This window comes from Sciurus vulgaris (assembly GCF_902686455.1).
Source record: "Sciurus vulgaris genome assembly, chromosome: 10".
NCBI classification, from domain to species: Eukaryota; Metazoa; Chordata; class Mammalia; order Rodentia; family Sciuridae; genus Sciurus; species Sciurus vulgaris.
The window spans coordinates 100,660,266-100,671,031 of NC_136470.1; positions in this window are offsets into that span (position 1 = coordinate 100,660,266).

Consider the following 10,766-nt stretch of genomic DNA (forward strand, 5'->3'; position numbering starts at 1 on the left):
AACCCATACCCTAAAGCTAAGCTCTGGGCCTCTGCAGCTCCTCAGTGGGACATAATCTTTCCTCAAGGGAGGGCAGACATCCTGTTTGCATTCCAGCACTGCTGCTATAACTGCAGCTTCAGAGAGTTCCTTGACCTCTCCTTTCCCCATTGAAAGCACCAGACACCATGTAGGTGCTCATGAAATGACCTCAATTATCATTTGGTCACTTAGGGGAGTGTGAAGCAGCTTCATCTGGGGCCTCCTTTCCTAGGTGCTCTGCTACCTAGAACACTTTTCCAGTCATCTCTGTCTGTCCTTGACCCCAGCTGGGCAGAGGTCTCCAGCAACTTCGTGAACCATTTATGGAATTTAAGAGAGGTTAGCAAAAGCAGCTACAAATTTAGCTTTGGCTGAGGCATTGACAAGGCACTGTCATGTTTTTCAAGGTGTCATAGGTCTACTTAGCAGTGATCCCTTGGATCATCTCCCAGGGGATATTTGCATCTTCATTTGTGAAATAAATAATTTCAGGATGGGTCAGCAGAAGGAGGGAGAGAAAGGAGATTGTGCAATCTTCTGAGTTCCTGACAGTTCTGGCCACAGGTGCACCACTTGAACCTCATTTCCTGCCTCAGAACCTGTATTGAACAAATTATTTCTTTCAGAATTGTGATAGTCTACATTGCTGTGACCAAAATACCTGACAAGACCCAGAGAAGGAAAAGTTTATTTGGGCTCTTGTTTTCAGAGACTCAGTCCATGGTAGGCCAACTCCATTACTGTGGGCCAAAGGTAAGGAGTAAGGATGTGTCTGAGGATGTGGCTCAGGACATGGCAGCCCAGAAGCAGAGAAGAAAGTGGGGAAGGGGCCACAGAGCAAATGTACCCTCCCAGGCCACACCCTCAGTAACCCACCTCCTCCAATCACACCTCACCTGCCTACAGTTACCACCCACTTAGTCCATTCAAACCAGGGTGGACTGATTAGGTGACAGCTCTCACAATCCAATTATTCTGCCTCTGAATATTCCTACATTAACAAAGGAGCTTTTTGAGAGACACTTCACATCCAAACTAAAACAAGATTCTAACCTCCAGGAACAAAGCCCATGGAGTACACATCAACTCAGCAGCCAAACAGTTGTAGAATTATTTGTGGCTGCACCATCTACCAGCCACGTGACACTGGACAATCAATACACCTTAACCTCTCTCAGTGCCAGTTTATTTACTAGTAGGATAGGAATGCTGAAAGCACTCATTTTCAACTATTGACAGGATCAAACAACAACACATGTACAGAAGCAGGTAACACACAGAAGAGCCCAGTGCCTGTTGACTCTGCTTATTACCATGATTGAGCAGGTTGCTGACAACCTATTATGTCCAGTTTGAGTTTCCAGAGCAAGAACCTAAGCCACATGTGAAAAACCTGAATGTAGAATCCTTCTATAGCTTTAAGACCTCTCAACCCCAATTTTGACAGCAGTTTCAGTCACATCTGCTTGAACGAGCTTTTTTTTTTTTTTTTTTTTTTTTTTTTTTTTTGATGCAAACCGCAAGAGGTGTTTATTCCAGTGCGCTGGGACCCGACTCATGACTCACGCAGGAGTCCAGGAGTCAAGTCCCTAGCAGAAAATCTTGTAGGTTTATAAAGGCAGAGACCACACATCGGGAGGGGTCGCACATGAAAGGGAAAAGGAGAACAAAGCTGCCGGGAAATTTCAAAGGGGGTCTGGTTTTGCTGATAACATACGACATGTTTCACAATGTTTTACAACAGGGCGTAGATTCTGGTCAATAGTTTCTGGTAATCCTACTGTTTGAGCACTATCTGCCTATCTGGCTCAATTTACCCTTTTACTCCCTGTTTGGGGCTGATTTCTTGGAACAGCTTTAGGGGCTTTGTTCCCATTACTGGGAGGGTGATCTTAGGGAGTTGAGACAATGGGAGGGAGTTGAACGAGCTTTTTAATGACTTGCCTTGGTGGAGCCTTTCCAAAGAATTCAGTATGGTTTTCAGAGAAACAATGATATTCTTTTTGCGATCACTTTCCATCAGTTCATGTCTTTTTAAATTAAGTAGTTACAATAATGAGTGCAGTTTGGCCTAGACAGATTTAGGAACAGACATCTCGTTACTTGTGGGGAAGAAGTCGAGGGGTGTGCTGGAGCAGGGACCCTACCACATGCTCCTCTAGGGTGGCCTGAACATCAGTGAGGGTTCTCAAGAGAGCAAGGGGACAGCACTGGACACCAGCAATCAATTTAAGAACTCTTCTAACCCCTTTGTAGAAACACTTACAAAATAGAGAATCATTGGTTCCCTTCATACAGAAGAAAACCAAGGATATGGCAATTTATTATATATTTCATAAAGACTTAGAAGAAAGAAGTCCAAAGTTTCCCAATGCAAAGAAAATGGTAAGTGTTTAAGGAGAGGGAAATGTTAAATACTCTGATTTGATCATTATACACACATCGAATTACCATGCTATACCACATAAATATGTACAATCCTTGTGGGTCAATTTTTAAAAAATACATCTTTAATAAAAAGTTGAAACAAATAAATCCAAATAGATAACACTTCAGAGAGTCTCCAGAGTCCCTGAGACCTAGAGAGTGTGTCATTCTGTGGGTCAATTCCCATCAGGTGGCAGGGGCTCCCAGAAACACTAGGCTGAGCCAGGTTCTTAGTGGGGTGACAAGGTGTCCCCTCTGCCTGTGAGAGTGCTGGATACTCCTGCTCTCTTGGCCTCTCATCTGGTTAGCAGTTGCTCTGGATTTTTTTTTTTTCTTCTTTAGGACATGTCATTAGTAGTTGCCTTACAGTAAGCCGGGACGGGGGTGTTGTCAGATCTCTACTTCCTGTGTCTAACCTCTGCCAGGGCTTTGTCTAGTAGCATGTGAGATTTATTTTCACAGAGTTCTCTCCTTAACACATGATGAACTTAAAAATACACCAGCTATAGCCTAGCTCTCTGTTTATTGGGGTGATTTAACTAAGCCTCCCCTTTCAAGGAGCATAGGAAACACTTGCTAGAAAAAAAAGTGTCTCTGACAATGACATTGAGGACCTTCACCTCCTTCTGTCTCTTGCTTTGGTGATGGCAGAAGGATTAGGTGGCTGTTTCCCGTTCTCTCCAGTCACACGTGGCTCTCACTGTGGCCTTCAAGATGCATGAAGTCACCAGGCAGTCAGTCAGCTGGGTCAGTGGGAAGCAGGGAATATTCTCCACTAGGTACCCATGCAATAGGGACAGAAAATAGAGGTGGGGCAACCCTCCTTCAGAGGATCACTGAACACTTTTGTCACAATAGTAACAAACAAATTGTCAGTTTTGCTATGAATCTAATCAAGTTAGTAATTATTTTAAGGAAGCCACACCTGCTGAGTGCCGTGGTGCACACCTGTAATCCCAGCAGCTCTGGAGGCTGAGGCAAGAGGATTGTGAGTTCAAAGCCAGCCTCAGCAACTTAGTGAGGCCCTAAGCAACTCAGTCTCTAAATAAAATATTAAAAAGTTCTGGGGATGTGACTAAGTGGTTAAGCACCACTGAGTTCAATCCCTGGTACCAAAAAAAAAAAAGGCTATACCCAAAGATAATCACATTTTAGTGTGTCCAGCATGGTTTTTCATTTAAATGAATAATTGCTCTCCCAAATTAATTTTACTCATTTTAGGTTCTATAGTTTCTTACACATGTGCAAAAAGTTCGTGACATCTGTTACTGTGTCCACTCTATTATCTGAAGACGATCTTGGCACACAGTCGAATGAGTTCAATTTGTATCAATGCCATCAGATGCTTTAAATAAAAGATGAGCTAATCTCACTAATGGGTTGCCTTTTTATCCAACTGATGGACTTGACATGAAGCTTTTGGAAGTCTTTCCGCCACAGTGAAACATTTTACATTATATGAGAACATAATTATAATTTTGGTTAAAAAAAAAAGTTCTCCATTGAAATTGAATGTATTCATTCTGGAGTGATAATATAAATAGAATCTGGGTGGGTCATAGCATCAAGATAACAATGTTCTTAACAACTTTCAAACCCTGAGGAAAAGACAGCAGACCTTGGAACTGATTGTGGTCCCCGCTGATTCATGATTCGTCCCAAGAAGTTGTGATATTTTATCAACTAAAATGGAAGTCAAAATGCCAAAATTCACAAAAAACACACCCACATGTACATATGCATAAACACGCAGAGTAATGGAAGCACAATCTAAAATGTCTCAGAATGGCAGTGCCCATGTTCTCTTTGCTGCCCATTATCAGAGTTTGGAGGTGCTTGTGGTTTTAAAGAATAACTTTGTGCTTATTTAGTATCCTAAAATGGGATTGTGAGTCTCCTAATGCAATTGTCTTTTTAGTAAAATCAGTTGAAACCTTTGATGAGAGAAGTCAACCAATGGAGTACCAAAGAGCTTAAAAACTAAAAAACAGCTTTTGAGGTTCTTAGAAATTTGCAAACTTACAAAAGGAAAACATTATGATATATCCCTCAAAATGGGGAGGAACCAAACAAATACATATTGAGGGCTCAAAAGGTTTATTGATTTAATTTTTGTTTATCTTTTTAAAATTTAAAAAAATTTTTTTACAGACCACGTTTTGATTCACTGTACACAAATCAGGTACAACTTTTCATTTCTATGGTTGTACGCAATGTAGATTCATACCATTTGTGTAATCATACATGTACCTAGGGTAAAGATGTCTGTCTCGGTCCACTATCTTTCCTTCCCCCACTGCCTCCTGCCCATTTTTGTCTACACCAACCAAAGTTCCTCCATTCTTCTCATGGTCCCCTCGCCCCCCCACCACCGTTATGTATCATCATCCACTTATCAGAGAAAATATTCAGCCTTTGGTTTTTTGGGCTTGGCTTTTTTCACTTAGTATGATATTCTCCAACTCCATCCGTTTACCAGTAAATACCGTAATTTTATTCTTCTTTATGGCTGAATAATATTCCATTGTGTATATATACCACTGTTTCTTTATCCATTCATCAATTGAAGGGCACTTAGGTTGGTTTCACAGTCAGAGCTACTGTGAAGTGAGCATCTGCGAACACTGATATGGCTACATCAATGTAGTATGCTGATTTTAAGTCCTTTGGGTATAAACCAAGGAGTGGGATAGCTGGGTCAAAAGATGGGTTCATTCCAAGTTTTTTGAGGAATCTCCATACTGCTTTCCAGAGAGGCTATGCCAATTTGCAAATCCACCAGCAATGAATGAGTGTGCCTTTTCCCCCACATTCATGCCAACATTTATTATTGCTTGTGTTCTTAATAGCCATTCTAATTGGAGTAAAATGAAATCTTAGGGTGGTTAAAATGTGCATTTCTCTAATTACTAGAGATGATGAGCACTTTTTCATATATTTGTTGATCACCTGTATATCTTCTTCTGTAAAGTGTCTGTCCAGTTCCTTGGCCCATTTATTGATTGGGTTCTTTGTATTTTGGGTGTAAAGTTTTTTAAGTTCTTTATAAATTTTGGAGATTAGTGCTCTGTCTGAAGTAAATGTGGAAAAGATTTCCTCCCACTCTGTAGGCTCTCTTTTCACATTATTGATTGTTTCCTTTGCTGAGAAAAAGCTTTTTAGTTAGAATCCATCCCATTTATTGATTCTTGTTTTTATTTCTTGCACTCTGGGGGTCTTGTTAAGGAAGTCTGATCCTAAGCAAACATGATGAAGATTCGGGCCTACTTTGTCTTCTATTTGGTGAAGAGTCTAATTCCTAGACCCTTGATCCATTTTGAGTTGAGTTTTGTACAGGGTTAGAGATAGGGGTTTAATTTCATTTTACTGCATATGGAATTCCAGTTTTGCCGGTACCATTTGTTGAAAAGGCTATCTTTTTTCCATTGTATGTTTTTGGCTTCTTTGTCTAGTATGAGGTGACTGTATTTATGTGGTTTTGTCTCTGTGTCTTCTATTCTGTACCATTGGTCTGCCTGTCTGCCATGTTGTTTTTGTTACTATTGCTTTGTAGTATAGTTTAAGTTCTGATATTGTGATACCTTCTGCATCACCCTCCTGCTCAGAATTGCTTTGACTATTCTGGGTCTTTTGTTCTTCCAGATGAATTTCATGGTTGCTTTCTCTACTTCTATGAGGAATGTCATTGGGATTTTAATTGGAATTTCATTAAATCTATATAGTGCCTTTGGAAGTACGGCCATTTTGACAATATAAATTCTGCCTATACAAGAACATAGGAGATCTTACCATCTTCTAAGGTCTCCTTCAATTTCTTTCTTTAATGTTCTGTAATTTTCATTGTTGATGTCTTTCATCTCTTTTATTAAATTGATTCCCAATTTTTTTTTGAGGTTATTGTGAATGGAGTTGTTTTCCTCTTTCAGATGATTCATTGCTTATGAATAAGAATGCATTATATTTATGTGTGTTGATTTTATATCCTGATACTTTGCTGAATTCATTTATTAGATCTAGAAGTATCCTGGTGGAGTTTTTTGGATCCTCTAAATAAAGAATCTTGTCATTGGCAAATAGTGACAGCTTGAATTCTTCTTTTCCTGTCCATATCCCTTTAATTTCTGTGGTCTGTCTAATTGCTCTGTAGTGTTTCAAGGATGATGTTGAATATAAGTGGTGAAAGAAGGCATCCCTGTCTTGTTCCAGTTTTTTAGAGGGAATACTTTTAGTTTTTCTCCATTAAGAATGATTTTTGGCTGTGGGATTAGCATAAATAGGCTTTAAAATGTTGAAGTATGTTCCTATTATCCCTATTTTTTCTAGTGTTATAAGGATGACGAGCATTTTGTCAAATGCTTTCTCTGCTTCTATTGAAATAATCATATGATTTTTAACCTTAAGTCTATAAACTTAAGCTCTTAACCTTAAGTCTATTGGTGTGATGAATTACATTTATTGATTTCCAGATATTGAACCAACCTTGCATCCCTGGGATGAACTGCACTTGATCATGGTGCCCTATCTTCTTAATATGTTTTTGTATGTGATTTGCCAGAATTTTTTTTAAGGATTTTTGCATCTCAAAAAGAGATATTGGTCTAGAGTTTTCTTTCCTTGATGTGTCTTTGCCTGGTTTTGGTATCAGAGTGATACTAGCTTCATAGAATGCATTTGGAAGGGTTCCCTCCTTTTCTATTTCCTGGAATACTTTGAGGAGTATTGATATAAATTCTTCTTTGAAGATCTTATAGAACTCAGCTGAGAATCCATTGGTCCTGGGCTTTTCTCGGTTGCTAGACTTTTGATGGTTTCTTCTATTTCTTTTTTTTTTTTTTTTATTGTAAACAAATGGGGTACATGTTGTTTCTCTGTTTGTACATGGCGTAAAGGCATACCATTTGTGTAATCATAAATTTACATAGGGTAATGTTGTTTGATTCATTCTGTTATTTTTTCCCTTCCCCCCACCCCTCTTTTCCCTCAATACAGTCCTTCCTTCCTCCATTCTTGCCCCCCTCCCTAACCCTAACTCTAACCCTAACACTAACCCTTCCCTCCCCCCTTTATGTGTCCTCATCCACTTATTAGCAATATCATTTGACCTTTGGTTTTTTGAGATTGGCTTATCTCACTTAGCATGATATTCTCCAATTTCATCCATTTGAATGCAAATGCCATAATTTTATCATTCTTTATGGCTGAGTAATATTCCATTGTATATATATACCACAGTTTCTTTATCCATTCATCAATTGAAGGACATCTAGGTTAGTTCCACAATCTGGCTATTGTGAATTGAGCAGCTATGAACATTGATGTGGCTGTATCCCTGTAATATGCTGATTTTAAGTCCTTTGGGTATAGGCCAAGGAGTGGGATAGCTGGGTCAAATGGTGGTTCCATTCCAAGTTTTCTAAGGAATCTCCACACTGCTTTCCAGAGTGGCTGCACCAATTTGCAGCCCCACCAGCAATGTATGAGTGTACCTTTTTCCCCACATCCTTGAAAACACCTGTTGTTGCTTGTATTCTTGATAATCGCCATTCTAATTGGGGTGAGATGGAATCTTAGGGTGGTTTTGATTTGCATTTCTCTTATTACTAGAGATGTTGAGCATTTTTCCATATGTTTGTTGATTGCTTGTAGATCTTCTTCTGTGAAGTGTCTATTCATTTCCTTAGCCCATTTGTCAATTGGATTATTTGTATTGTTGGTGTAGAGTTTTTTGAGTTCTTTATAGATTCTGGAGATTAGTGCTCTATCTGAAGTATGATTGGCAAAGATATTCTCCCACTCTGTAGGCTCTTTCTTCGCATTGATGATAGTTTCCTTTGCTGAGAGAAAGCTTTTTAGTTTGAATCTATCCCAGTTATTGATTCTTGCTTTTATTTCTTGTGCTATGGGAGTCCTGTTGAGGAAGTCTGGTCCTAAGCCAATGTGTTGAAGATCTGGACCTACTTTTTCTTCTATAATTTGCAGGGTCTCTGGTCTGATTCCGAGGTCCTTAATCCATTTTGAGTTTAGTTTCGTGCATGGTGAGAGATATTTGAGTTTAGTTTCATTCTATTGCATATGGATTTCCAATTCTCCCAGCACCATTTGTTGAAGAGGCTATCTTTTCTCCATTGCATATTTTTGGCCCCTTTGTCTAGTATGAGAAAATTGTATTTATTTGGGTTTGTGTCCGTGTCCTCTATTCTGTACCATTGATCTACCTTTCTATTTTGATACCAATACCAAGCCGTTTTTGTTACTATTGCTTTGTAGTAGAGTTGAAGATCTGGTATTGCGATACCCCCTGTTTCACTCTTCCTGCTAAGGATTGCTTTAGCTATTCTGGGTTTCTTATTCTTCCAGATGAATTTCATAATTGCTTGCTCTATTTCTATAAGGTACATCATTGGGATTTTAATTGGAATTGCATTGAATCTGTATAGCACTTTAGGTAGTATGGCCATTTTGACAATATTAATTCTGCCTATCCAAGAACATGGGAGATCTTTCCATCTTCTAAGGTTTTCTTTAATTTCTTTCTTTAGTGTACTGTAGTTCTCATTGTAGAGGTCTTTCACCTCTTTTGTGAGATTGATTCCCAAGTATTTTATTTTTTTGGAGGCTATTGTGAATGGGGTAGTTTTCCTGATTATTCTTTCCAAAGATTCATCACTTATGTATAAAAATGCATTAGATTTATGTGCATTGATCTTATATCCTGCTACTTTACTGAATTCACTGATGAGTTCTAAAAGTTTTCTGGTGGAATTTCCTGCTTCCTCTAAGTATATAATCATATCATCAGCAAATAGGGATAGTTTGAGTTCTTCTTTTCCTATTCGTATCCCTTTAATTTCTTTGGTCTGTCTAATTGCTCTGGCTAGAGTTTCAAGGACGATATTGAATAGAAGTGGTGAAAGAGGGCATCCCTGCCTTGTTCCAGTTTTTAGGGGGAATGCTTTCAGTTTTTCACCATTTAGAATGATATTAGTCATGGGCTTAGCATAGATGGCCTTTACAATGTTAAGGAATGATCCCACTATCCCTGTTTTTTCTAGTGTTTTGAGCATGAAGGAATGTTGAATTTTATCATATGCTTTTTCTGCATCTATTGAAATAATCAGGTGATTCTTGACTTTAAGTCTGTTGATATGGTGAATGACATTTATTGATTTCCTGATGTTGAACCAACCTTGCATCCCTGGGATGAAACCCACTTGATCATGGTGCACTATCTTTTTAATATGTTTTTGTATGCGATTTGCTAAAATTTTGTTGAGAATTTTTGCATTGATGTTCATTAAGGATATTGATCTGAAATTTTCTTTCCTCGATGTGTCTCTGTCTGGTTTAGGTATCAGGGTGATATTGGCTTCATAGAATGAGTTTGGGAGGGTTCCCTCCTCTTCTATTTTATGGAATACTTTGAGAAGTATTGGAATGAGCTCTTCCATAAAGGTTTTGTAGAACTCGGCTTGAGAACCCATCTGGTCCCAGACTTTTCTTTGTTGGTAGGCTTTTGATGACCTCTTCTATTTCATTACTTGAAATTGGTCTATTTAAATTGTGTATGTCATCCTCGTTCAGTTTAGGCAATTCATATGTCTCTAGAAACCTGTTGATGTCTTCAAAATTTTCTATTTTGTTGGAGTATAGATTTTCAAAATAGCTTCTAATTATGTTTTGTATTTCAATCCTGTCTGTTGTGATATTTCCTTGTTCATTCCGAATTTTAGTGATTTGGGTTTTCTCTCGTCTTCTCTTTGTTAGTGTGGCTAAAGGTTTATCAATTTTGTTTATTTTTTCGAAGAACCAACTATTTATTTTGTCAATTTTTTGTATTGTTTCTTTTGTTTCAATTTCATTGATTTCAGCTCTGAGTTTAACTATTTCCTGTCTTCTACTACTTTTGGTGCTGGTCTGTTCTTCTTTTTCTAGGGCTTTGAGCTGTAGTGTTAGGTTATTTATTTGTTGAGTTTTACTTCTTTTATTAAATGCGCTCCATGAAATAAATTTCCCTCTAAGTACTGCTTTCATAGTGTCCCAGAGATTTTGATATGATGTTTCTTTGTCCTCATTTACCTCTAAGAATTTTTTAATTTCCTTCCTAATATCTTCTGTTATCCATTCATCATATAATAGCATATTGTTTAATCTCCAGATGTTGGAATAGTTTCTGTTTTTTACTCTTTCATTTATTTCTAACTTCAATCCATTATGATCTGATAGAATACAAGGTAGCATCTCTATCCTCTTGTATTTGCTAACATTAGCTTTGTGGCATAATATATGGTCTATTTTAGAGAAGGATCCATGTGCTGCTG